General features: G+C 44.7%; 1 long non-coding RNA gene across 1 annotated transcript in view; it reads right to left on the reverse strand.

Annotated features, from left to right (window-relative positions):
* LOC139052857 (uncharacterized) overlaps window positions 1-13468 on the reverse strand; it is a 50676-nt gene that overhangs the window by 29675 nt on the left and 7533 nt on the right. The window lies entirely within an intron of this gene.

A 13468-nucleotide genomic window follows, 5' to 3' on the forward strand; every position in this document is an offset into this window, starting at 1 on the left:
GAGGACATATCGGCGAACGGATGCGTCGGTAGGTGTAGAGCGCAGACGCTCGATGAGTACTCGCAGCGATAGGTCTCGGTACTGCTCATCGGCAATGTTAGCGAAGGCAGACACAGAGAAAATGCCGTCGGTGGTACTACTGTCGGCGTCGTCAGGCTCGTCTACCGGGTAGCGAGACAGGCAGTCAGCGTCCTTGTGTAGTCGGCCAGATTTGTAGGTGACAGAGAACGAATATTCTTGGAGGCGTAAGGCCCAGCGACCAAGTCTTCCTGAAGGGTCTTTCAAGGAGCATAACCAACAAAGCGTGTGATGGTCTGTGATAACGGAAAAGGGTCGGCCATATAAGTATGGGCGGAACTTCGCAACCGCCCAAACTAGGGCCAGACACTCACGCTCAGTGATGGTATAGTTGCGCTCCGCGGGCGACAGGAGCCTGCTGGCGTAAGCGATAACACAGTCGTGGCCACGCTGGCGTTGTGCCAGTACTGCGCCAATTCCGTGACCACTGGCATCAGTACGGACTTCGGTAGGCGCAGAAGGATCGAAATGGGCCAGAACGGGAGGCGTTGTGAGAAGATCGATGAGAAGCGAGAATGCAGAGGCCTCGTTATCGCCCCACTGGAAAGGGGCGTCTTTTTTCAAAAGCTCGGTTAGTGGTCATGCTATGGCCGCGAAATTTTTGACGAAACGGCGAAAGTACGAGCAAAGGCCGATGAAGCTGCGCACATCCTTGACACACTTCGGAACAGGGAAGTGCGTAACAGCATGGATCTTGCCAGGGTTTGGTTGCACTCCGTTCGCGTCAACGAGATGTCCAAGGACGGTAATCTGGCGACGGCCGAATTGGCACTTCGATGCGTTGAGTTGCAGACCGGCTCGCCGAAAAACGTCCAGGACTGCTGAGAGGCGCTCGAGGTGCGTAGCGAATGTTGGGGAGAATACTATAACGTCGTCCAAGTAGCACAGGCACGTGGACCATTTGAAACCGTGAAGAAGGGAGTCCATCATGCGTTCAAAAGTGGCAGGAGCGTTACATAGGCCGAACGGCATCACCTTGAATTGATAAAGACCGTCGGGTGTTACAAAGGCAGTCTTCTCGCGGTCGAGATCGTCCACGGCAATCTGCCAATAGCCGGAGCGAAGGTCAATAGAGGAGAAATAGCGAGCACCGTGGAGGCAGTCAAGGGCGTCATCAATCCGAGGTAGGGGATACACGTCCTTTTTGGTAACCCTGTTAAGGTGCCGATAATCCACGCAAAAGCGCCATGAGCCATCCTTCTTTTTTACCAGCACAACCGGTGACGCCCATGGACTACATGACGGTTCAATAATGTTCTTGGCAAGCATTTTGCGAACTTCGGTGTGAATCACTTGACGCTCAGCCGGTGATACTCGATACGGGCGGCGATGAATAGGAGGAGCATCGCCGGTATTAATGCGATGTTTAACAGCTGTTGTTTGGGCCAAAGGACGATCGTTAAAGTCAAAAATATCTTGGTAGGAAATCAGAACGCGGTAGAGCGCACGAGCGTGCTCGGAGGGCATGTCGGGTGCAATCAGTTTCTGTAAGTTGGCGATGGTACAAGTTGCCGACTGCGATGGTAGAGGAGGATCGGTTGAATTGTCGTCTACTGAAATCGATGCTACAGAGTGATCCTCGAATGAGCAAAGTTGGGCCAGAGACATCCCGCGTGGCAGCACTTGTGTCGTCAAGGCAAAATTGACCACTGGCAGGCAGACGCAATTCGCCGTAATAGATAAAATAGTATGAGGTAGTGTGATCCCGTGTGTAAGGAGGACGTCTTGTATAGGAGCCGCGATGTAGTGACCGTCGGGCACTGGTGGGGATGACACGAAGTCAACGTAAGTCAGTGCCGAAGGTGGCAAGCGAACGAAGTCGACGGAACTGAGGCGAGGAAGGTGTTCTTCAGCGGGGTCCAGAACAGGCAGGTCGAGGCGGAGAGTACAGGCGGAGCAATCGATGAGAGCAGAATGTGCGGAGAGGAAGTCGAGGCCGAGGATGATGTCGTGGGGACAGTGAGCGATGACTGTGAATAGCACGGTAGTGGAGCGATCGGCGAAGGAGACGCGGGCGGCACACATACCAATTACGGGGGCTGTTCCGCCATCGGCGACACGGACAACAGGCGTCGTGGCGGGCGTGATTATTTTCCTCAGCCGGTTACGAAGATCCGCGCTCATTACCGACAAATGCGCCCCAGTGTCTATGAGAGCTGATACAGGAACACCGTCGACTTGCACGTCAAGAAGGTTCAGATGAGTGGGCAACGTCAGGAGAGGATTTGGCGGCGTAGGGAGCAATGCAGCGTCACCTCGAGGCGCTGCATCGTCTAGTTTTCCGGCTGGGAGCGGCGTCCGAAGGGAGTCGGCGAATAGGAACGACGGGGCTGGGGAGAGCGAGATTGTCGTCGTTGGGGCGAAGGCGAACGAGAATAGGGGCGGTTCGGCGCAGGAGAATCGGTGGCGGCATTATCTGAGCGGGCAGCATAGGGACGAGAAAGGCCACCTGGGGGGCGAGAGTAGGCAGTATATGTAGACTGGTTCAGGGAACTCCAGCGACTGCGGCAGTGCCGAGAAATGTGCCCAATTCGATGGCAGTGAAAACAAATTGGCTTGTCGTCTGCAGTGCGCCATTCAGAGGGGTTGCGGAAACGTGGTGGGTAAGAAGGTGCGGGACGGGGAGGAATCGAAGATGCCGCGTGGGGATCAGGGCGATGGGCCGAGCAGATGGTATGAATACCCATGTTGGCGAACTCCTGGCGGACAACTGCCTGGATCAGGGAAACAGTGACTGCGGGTGCATTGGAAGAGCTGGAGTCGAACGCAGCCGGATAGGCGGCCTCGATCTCACGCCGGACAATCCTGGTAACATCGCCAGTGTTGTTGGGACGAGGAGCGTCGGCACAGGAAGATGTCGCTGGGGTGTTGGGCAGACGGGCAAACTGTTGGTCGATACGTCGGCTTTTAGCGAATTCCAGGCGGCGGCACTCTTTTATAACTGCATCCACCGTCGCGACGTTGTTAAATACGAGCAAGTTGAAGGCGTCATCGGCAATGCCTTTGAGGATGTGGGAGACCTTGTCGGACTCAGTCATGTGTGCGTCCACTTTGCGGCATAGAGCCAAGACGTCCTGAATGTACGTGACGTAGGGCTCCGTTGACGTCTGCACACGACCGGAAAGCGCCTTCTGCGCGGCAAGTTGGTGACCGTAGGGGTTGCCGAACAAGTCTCGAAGCTTTTGCTTAAGCGAATCCCAACTGGTCAGCTCATCTTCATGCGTCCGATACCAAACTCGAGGTGTGCCGCCGAGGTAAAAGACGACGTTGGCGAGCATGATAGTTGGGTCCCACCGGTTATTGCGGCTGACGTGTTCGTAAAGGCTGATCCAGTCCTCGACGTCTTCCCCATCTTTTGCCGAGAATACGCCAGGATCACGGGGAGCGGAGAGGGTGATGTAGGTCGTCGAAGGGGCAGCAGGTGTCGGAGCCGGTGGAGTCGGGTTGGCGTCGCCGGGAGCCATGAAGGTAGGCTCGACGTACCGTCCACTGCGAAGCTCCGTGACGAGGTACAGGGAACGTCCACCTCCACCAAATATGTTACGTAGAAAGACACCGACGAAAAGCTATTTACAAGTATATTTACAAGGCTATACGCCGCAGTTGACCAAGAGGCAACAGCCCGCACTAGCTTCCAATCGTCGTCTTCGTCTTCTTCCTGCGCGGCTCTTTGTCATTGGGAATACTACCCCGTAGCAATATTATCTGTTCCACAACTCAAGCTAATAGGCACATGCTCAGGGGCATCATTTGATGTTTAGAACACTTGGGGTTGCACCCGGCTCATCACTGATTTGCAAATGTGTAGCGATAAGGTGATTTTTTAAAATTTAATTAAATAAATATTTGAGACACATACATAATCTTGGATGCTACAGTTAAAAGAAAGAGAATGCCTGACAAAGGCCATAGTACTGAAAATTATATATTCACACTCGGGTGGTGTCACGAATTTCGGTATTACAGAAACAGACTGGGTCATGGTGCAAACATAATAAAAACGATTTATCTCAAGAAATAATTCAAACTAAAAAAACCAAACAAAGTAAATTCACATACCATAAATTCTATGCACCCATGAAGAACTCCCAGAACTAGCTATTAATATACAGAAATAAACAACTATATACTGTCCTTCAGTTCAACTAAACAAGTTTTGACCATCACCAGCAGTGGCGGAAGGCCCGGATTTGCGCAAGATGTCGGCCTTCGTGGTTCTGACATGGTGTAGGCGTTGACCTCCGTCGTGAGTGACAGGGTTGGGCTCTCTGCCGAGACCAGCGTGGCACAGGATGCAGTCTTCACCAATCTGGCATCGTGCCGCTGAAGTGGCCAGGCGGTTGCCTCAGTGGCACTGGACAGGGCTCGTGGAGCAAAGCCACGGCGACGTAGCCGGGGCTCAGAATCTGGATCCGCTGCAGGCCATCTCCACGTTGTCCCCTCTCTCTCTCTCTCTCTCTCTCTCTCTCTCTCTCTCTCTCTCTCTCTCTCTCTCTCTCTCTCTCTCTCTCTCTCTCTCACAGGTCTGGGTCCCTGAAGCTGCTCCTTCCCGTCTCCAGAGCAGAGCTGGAGATACATATGTCTGCCCTGTTCTGAGTCCACATCAGCAATGCAAGTCCACATTAGCAATGCCCTACTCAGCCGCCTTCGCCTTCTTGTCTCATGCATCATGTGTCCCAGTTCACTCCCTTTTTGTCTTTTATTAAATGCTCCCAACTTCGTTTCGCCGACAGGCATCATCGTCATCATCACGTGCATCTCCGTGCCTTTTTCGCCACATGTTTTTAGCCCTGTCACTCATGACAGTTGGGCAACAGCAGAAACAAGGCGATCAGGTACTAGCTTATCTAGTGGGGGATCTTAATCTACCTGTTTTCAACTGGGAATCGATACAGTGCCACAGCGACAGCTCAGAAATCATTTTCGATCTAATGCTTTCCTTTAACTTTACACAAATGGTGACGCAGCCTACACATATACAAGGACACAACTCGAATGTGCTTGATTTAGTATTTCTCACTGATAACTTCCCAATACGTGTTGCAAAGATAGAAATACCCAAAGGCATGTCAGATCGTAAAATAGTTTACTGTATAGTACCGATATATGACATTATAATGCCTACTCACGCAGAAGAAACATTTCCAGATTTTAGCAAAGCTGATGATCTCGTAGGTCTTGAGTTGCTATGCTACGAATTCATGTCATTTCAAGAAATAGTCTTCGACTCGACTGTTCACATCAAAATGTTATGGAATAGGTTTAAAGAAATTCTTCTTTATTGCTTGCAAAACCACATTTCGTCCAAAAGAAGACCAGAAAGACGAATCCATGGACCACACGTGATGTTACACATGCCAAAAGAAAAGGGACGCGTTTGAGGAAATATCTAAAAAAACAAACTGAATACTTGTAGAAGACAGCCCATGAGCACAGGCATAACGGATGTGAAATATAAAATAAGGGCAGCCAAGTCTATTTCGCGAAAATCCTACCAAAATTCATAAAAAGCTCCCCTACAAAATTTTGGCAACATATGAATCCCAAGGTCCGAAAAACAGTCCAAGAAACATGTGAAGACAGTGCTAATTTCGCCAACACATTAAATAGCTACTTTCAATCTGTTTTCACCATTGATGACAGAAATCAGCCTAACAAAAATTAGGGAGGAAAACTGGATCAAACCATTAGTTATATTTTATTTATTTATTTCAAGTACCTGCAGCGCCCAAAGGCATTATTGCAGGGGGGAATACACAGTGTACGTAAACTCAACGAAATACAGAACTGGTCAAACAAAAAATAACATAACAATAGAAAAGTTCACGCCACTATAAGTTCAGCAGAAATGCTCTGAACGATGCTTCAGTGTGGCAATCAGCAATTTCCTGCGGTAGCAGATTCCATTGTGATATTGTGTGTGGAAAAAATTAATGCTTGAAGACGTTTATTCTACAAATAAGTTCTCTTATTTTTAAAGAGTGGTCACTTCTGTGAGATAATAAATGACGAGGTAAGAAAGTTTATCTATCTATTTTAACCATACCAAAATAAATTTTAAAAAGCATTACTAATCATGTTTTGTCTGCGTGTGCTTAATAATTCCCACCCCAAGGTATCCCCCCCTACCCCAAGTTATGCTTAAGTTATTACAGACAAAACGGGTTGCGCGGTTTTGTACATGCTCGAGCATATTAGAATTTTGGTTTGCGGGTCCCAGGCCATACAGGCATACTCTAATATGGGTCTTACATTAAAAAAATAATGTAGTTCTTTAATTTTGGGAGGAGCTAACCAGAAGTTGCATTTAACAAAATTTAGCATTTTACAGGCTTTCACTGTAACATATTCAACGTGCTTAGTCCAAGTTAAATTCGATGAAAAATAAACACCAAGATACTTATACTGAGTTAGTCGCGACAGCTGGACATTGTCTAATGTATAATGAAATAGATATGGATTTTGTTTACGTGTAAAGGACACGTACTGACACTTACTGGGGTTCAAAGACATTTGCCACCTAACACACCAGCGTGTTATACAGTCCAAATTGCATTGCAAGCACTCGTGGTCAGTGGCAAACCTAATGCAGTGATAAATTACACAATCATCCGTATACAGACGCACTTTGCATGACACAACCTGAGCAATGTCATTGATGTAGACCAAAAACAGCAATGGCCCCAAAACAGATCCCTGGGGAACTCCCGATGTAACAGCAATATAATCAGATTGTGAGCCATTAATTGCAACACGTTGCATGCATTCTTGTAGATAACACTTAATCCAATCAAGCAATGAAGTAGAGCTACCGAGGGCTGATAGCTTATGCAACAGTAAAACATGAGGAACAGAATCAAATGCCTTTCTAAAATCTAGAAATATACAGTCAGTCTGTACACCGAAATCAAGTGAATGAAAAATATTGTGGCTGAATTCTAGGAGCTGAGTCGAACAAGAATGACCAGACCTAAAACCATGCTGATATTCGCTAAAAAAATTATTGTTTTCTAGATGTATTATTATGGCACTGTATACAATGTGCTCCAGTGTTTTACTACACACACTCATCAAAGAAATTGGCCAGTAGTTGGAGACAATACTTTTTGGGCCACTTTTATGGATTGGTACCACGTTTGCAACTTTCCATTCCTTAGGTAAACAAGAAGTACTTAACGCTTTCTCAAGAATAATAACCAGATAGTGGGCGATTGTGTCAGAACAAGCCTTTAACACATAAGAAGGTACACCATCTGCAGAAGAAGCATTTATATTGCCAAGTAACTTAAGTATACCACCATGTGTCACGACCAGTTCCGGCGTAGGTTCGAACACATTGTCGGGAATACACGGTAATTCATTATGACAGGGAGTTGTGAAAGAAGATTGCAAATAAAGATTGAAGCAAGAAGCTTTATCAAAATCATCACTAAGAAGTACACTACCATTTTTTAACCTCGGGATGCCAACTGATTCTCTGCTAATTGTGTTTAACCACTTCCACATTTCTTTCGGGTTATTTTGTAACTTTGGGCCCAATGCTAAGAAGTATTTTTCCTTGTTTTTTACTTTTATATCTTTTCAATGGTTTTTAGCATTACAAATACAGAAGGGTTATGCTGCTTTCTATAAGCATTCAGAAGACGATGTCTCTTATTAATCAATTGCTTGACTTCCTGAGTTACCCAAGGCCTATCACTATGTTTTTTTGCTGACAAATGTTTCCATAGAACATGTGTGTCAACCAGGTGCTTTAGTGTGGAGGAAAATGTATCCCATAGGGTATTGCAATCTGCGGACTGAGCTAAATGACTGAATTCCTGGAGGAATATGGCAAGATCATTAGATAAGGAAACATGATTGCCTTTCTAAAAAAATATATACCTTCTTTGGGTGATCATGTGCACATGAGAACGGGACAATCTGCACATGCGCCACAATGCAGTCATAGTCGCTAATACCGGGAATTGCGGCATTATCAGACACAAGCAATGGCTGGTTTGAAAAAAGACAGAAGAGCTATTCAGACCACACCTAGTAGGTTCAGTAACAAACTGATAAAGATCATTGGTAACTATTGCCTCGCGGAATGCTATAGACAGAGCGGAAGAATTGGCTGTTTCAGAAGCGGGAGTCTTTATTCTACTTTTGAATTTGGATGGAAAAAAAAAAAGCTCCAGACTGGATAGCATACCTAATGCATTTTTAAAGGGAGATGCCGAGTGGATATCAAAATACCTGTGCTTGCCCTTTAACCGATCACTGTCATTGCGCACCACCCCGAAAGATTGGAAAATAGCAAAAGTAATCCCTATATGTAAGCCCGGAAATAAGAGCGAACCTTTCAATTATAGACCAATCTCATTAACTTGTACAGTTGGTAAACTGCTTGAGCACATAATCCTAAAACACTTAACAAATCACCTTGAATACAAAATTTTATCTCCTTTTCAACACGGTTTTCGCCAGAACATGCCCATGGTAGTCGAACTTATCGAATTGGTCCATGACATCTCCTCAAGCATCGATCATCAAAAACAAATCGATCTGATTCTGCTGGATTTTTCTAAAGCTTTTGATCAGGTGTCGCATAACAAACTTATCATGAAACTTCAGTTTACCCTGGGCAAGGGAAAAATTCTTGACTGGATCACTAACTCCCTCACAGACAGATCGCAATTCATATAACTCAATCATGTGAAATCCTTAGTCGCACCAGTGACCTCTGGTGTACTGCGGGGTATTGTTTTGGTGCCGGTATTATTCTTACTTTTTGTGAATTCTGCCTTCATCTGTTAATGCCTTCATCTGTTAATGCTGGATGCAGGTTGTTTGCATACGACTGCAGTCTGCACAAAGAAATAAATTCCCGTGATGACCAGATCACCTTAAACACAGCCTTAGAGGCAATTTCAGTGTGGTGCAGTGACTGGCAAATGCACATCAACAAGAAAAGTCTGCTCTGTTATCCGTAACTAGAAAAAAGCATTCATCCAACTTTAATTATACCATTAATTCAGCTAACCTATCTAAAGTTAGGGAGCATAAATACCTAGGTGCCACATTGTCACAATATCTACTATGGGATTTGCTTATTCAACACACCACATCATCTGCACTAAAAAGGCTGCTTTTTCTTAAAATACAATTACAGCTAGCACCACCAGACACAAAGTTACTGGCCTATAATACACTTATCAGACCCATCCTGGAATACACAAACACTGCTCGGTTTCCATACACAAAAAAACTAACCAACAAGCTCGAAGGAGCTTAAAAAAAACACTTAGGGTCATTTTCAACAAATTTAATTGAATGAATTCACCCACAGGACTGCTTAAGAAGGCTGGATTACTAACCATAGAAAAACGGGCGAAATTGGTGTTAATGTACCAACTATTACACGACCACCTAAATATAGACAAGTCAACTACCCGCCAGAAACGCTGCCATACCCTTGCTTTTTACAAAGTCTACGCAGATGCCCTCAAATTATCATTTTCTCCCCTGGTGATCAGAGAATGGAATAACCTGACACCCTCCATTACCAGTAGGACATCTTTATTTCGTTTCTCTAAACTAGTTGAACGCGATTTGCTAGCCTCAAAATTTTAAAAGACATGTTTTTGCCTTTGTCCTCATGTAAGCCAAGTAGCCAATGTCATTTTGTCTGTGCAATTTTGTGGATTTTGTTGTATTCCTTACAGCCATCAATTACCCAACATTTGGCTGTATAATGCTTTATTTTTTGCCTTGTTCTAAAATTCCTGTCTCTCTTTTGCCCTCCTGTTATAATCCCTATTGGGATTGACAGGATGTACAAATAAATAAATAAAATAAATAAACGTAACAAAAAGAATGCGAAATAGTTCAAATAGAGTAGACATGGGCTTCAAAATAAAATGAAGTAGTGTTGACGTACTACGTAAGTCAAATTCAGTAAAGTGATATACACATGACATGTTCAACCTGAAAAGATAAGAATACGTCCACTCAGTCGTACCCGCCAAGTGCTACCCACGCAGGACGGAAATAACTGCAGGTGCGGAGGCGCCAGCAAACGTTTAGCTTTGGAGCGGACTCATCTGATCAGGAAAGTATACTATTATCAGTTAGCTGTTAGCTAGTTATATCACTGATGATCTCGATTCTAAAAAAAATAGAGAAAATTACGGTGAACACAGAAAATACTGTTCAGGGAATTGTTGTGAACAAAGAAATGCAATTTTGGGATTTCAAGTAGTGCAAAATGTTAAGGCTCAGTCGCACCGGCGACTTGAGGAGATTGCGCAACCATTTGTGACTGCCGAACAAAAGGTGACTGAAGGAGACCAATTCTCACACTTGCGAGGAGTGTGATTGGCCAGTCACCACTCGCTCACAATTGCATCGCCATGTAAAATAAGTATCGGCATATACAGATGTCCTGTTCCTGCGCGCACCTGACTGGTGTAGCAGTTTTGCGACTGGTCGTACGACTGGCTCAAAATGGTCACTTTTCGAAAAGAGTGACCATTTGCGACTAGTCGTGTGACCACTGTCAGTCGCCGGTGTGAACGAGCCTTTATAGAATATACCTGTGTCATAATTTAGCAAGGGTGATATCCGAGATGTTAGTGATTGCATTCCATTGTCTGTTCAAGCTTGTGGTGTCACAATCAAAGAATTTGCAAATTGTAAAGGATTTATTTAACATAAAATATGTGCAATCAAAATTTAATCAGTTTGCACACCTTTGTTTACACGCTTCTATTGCAAGTCTGTGTACTACGAATTGTTCAATAAGCAGTATGTTCAATTCTACGAAATGAAGACTGTGTGTTCAAGGTGGAAGACATGCAAGTACAACTCCAGAAAGCCCGCCAAGTTGCTGCCATGTGTGATGCTACTCGGAAGAAATAAAAATAAATAAACTAGTGTTACGTGTACTGCTTCTGGCTGCACTTGCATATAACAGCCACAACAATTGCAGGAATGAAGCGACCCTATGTTTTATTATGTAAAGACATGCTTACCACCTAAGCACTGAATAAGAAACTAGTTCATAGAAATTAACAAGTATTACAGTAATTTATTTAGTATGCTTTGATGCTTGCCAGAATTTATTTTAGGGTTTAGGCGATTCGGACCTTCAAATGTCATGTCAGTACTCCTTTATGCTGCACCATAACAAAAAACTCTCTTCCATAGATCCAGCTCTGCATTTGTGCTAATTAGTGAAAGAGGAATGACAGCTCCCTTTTGTAGAGTGCTTCTTGATCTCTGATTGCAAAGCTTTTAATCGCAGGGGCGTCTGATGAATCAGCGATACTTCTGAAGGATGGCTGCTGGGGCTTAGAGCAGCAAGTATGTGCTATTACTTGGTTAGTTTACTCAAAGGGGGTAGGAAAGCAGTCTGTGGACAAGAGGGTTTTTTTTTTTTTCCCACAAGTAGAGCACTGCAGAGAAGCCAGCTTCCAGAATCTAGCAACAAGTTCATCTATACTGGTGGCAGACACTGTTCTGAAATGAGAGCGCATAATCTCTAACGATTGCTTCACGACACCTTGGTTTTGCCAAAAGCTGCACACTGATGTATTATGTGAACATGAAGAATTGTTTCCAGACTGTTGTTGCTTTAAAAGAGCCCTGAAACACCTTTTCTCAAACCTGAGGTTTACATCGAGTGCTGCACAGGGGGAATGCCATCTTAAAGCCTAAAGGATGTGGACAACCAAGTTTAAGGCACGGCACTGGACTTGCAACCGGCTTCATTTCAGCAAAACAATGTCCACAACCCACCAAACAATGCATGTGTAACAAGTCATAGTCACACACTTCTGTGTAATTAACCGTCACGTACGGCCATGTCTATCTCATATGTTTGGCTCTTTGCTTATCAGGAACAGGGACAGCATGCTCACAGAGTTGTCCAGGCCCAGATTTGAAAGCAGTGTAGTTGTATGCCACAATTTAGAAATGCATCAATAGTTGTGAAAGCGAAGATGCAACAAGAAAGAGAAATTCTGGAAGTATTCTGTCAAAAAGCTGGGCTCTGACAGCTGTGTCAAGTGTGCTGTCCCTGCTCCCGAACTTGGTTGTTCCCTTCCAATCAGTTTTCTTTAAGCTGGCATTTCTCCTGTGTAGCACTCGGTGTAGCCCTCAGGTTTCAGAAAAAGAACCCTTGCCTTCAACTTTGATCTTTGCATTCCTCTCGGTTTTCTTTTTTCATTTCTTTTTCTGTTCACTGGCATTCCCCATGCACAGAACCATGCAACAATTTGCCCAACAAGCTACCCTCATGAACGTGTGCAATCGCTTTTAAGAACATACATATATTCTCTAATAAATTTTTGAAGAGAACTTTTATGAAAGGAGACACAAGGAGTACAGTGTTTACGTTCCACATTCCCCTCAGCTCACGTGCTGCCATTAGCAATGTCCTGCCTAGCCTATTGCACATTTCTTTCCTTCAGGATGCTTGGAGTAACCTTTTAAGATGGGCCACTGAAAAAACTTCCCTAGCGCAATGCAACAGGCAGGACGTGTTAACAGTCGTTGCGTTCCAGTTTCCCAGTTATGCTAGACAGATCTGGATTCTGAAAGGATATGCATGCATGCAAGAAATTTGCGGTAAAAAATGATAGGCCAATGGCCAGTGTTTATGGGCTGCTGCCACCCGACGTCAGCTAGCAACCAGCCAGCAGTTCAGAAAATGAAGCCCATCTCTTTGAAAAGAGGGGGAAGCTGTCCTTATGAGCTGTTAGTTAGCTTCACCCATAACTACAAAACTTGAGTTACTGAAGTGATCACACCTTTAAGCTCTTGGGGTGGTTCAGAGTCCCTTAACCATTTTATTATTCTGACCTTGTTTTGTTTCTTCTTTAAGGCATATTTTCAAACTTCCCTTTCTCCAAACCACTTCTCAAGTGTTTCAAACCAATTTACTTCATACTAAGAGTGCAAACCTAAGCAATGTATTTGTCATTGCCACAAATGTACAGTCATAAACAAGGAAAATGTTTTCTATTATAATTCTTCAAAATTAACTTTATGTGAAACAAGCTTAGGCACCGAGCAAGTTTTTCACCCATTCTTCCTATGCTAAAGAAAGTCTCAAAGTCTGTGAAATTTCTTTAAGCATGGATCGGCGCACAGAGCTTTGCCATACGGCTCTCACCAGGTCCTGCATAATCTACGAGCAGTCAGTGGGAGACTCAGCTTTGAAAAGCTCCTGCCAAAAGATGCGCCAAAATGAGATTTCGTGTTCTCTGGTGCTGTTTTACTACGGAGATTTCAGAGAGATTTCAAAAACACCATGTTTGAGCGCTGGCAAAGTGCTGCCATCTAGTAGTAGGGAAAAAAAGAAACTTGTATGCAGCCCATTCATCCAAATCTTCTTGAAAACGGG

The sequence above is a fragment of the Dermacentor albipictus genome, chromosome 1 (genome assembly GCF_038994185.2).
Source record: "Dermacentor albipictus isolate Rhodes 1998 colony chromosome 1, USDA_Dalb.pri_finalv2, whole genome shotgun sequence".
NCBI lineage: Eukaryota > Metazoa > Arthropoda > Arachnida > Ixodida > Ixodidae > Dermacentor > Dermacentor albipictus.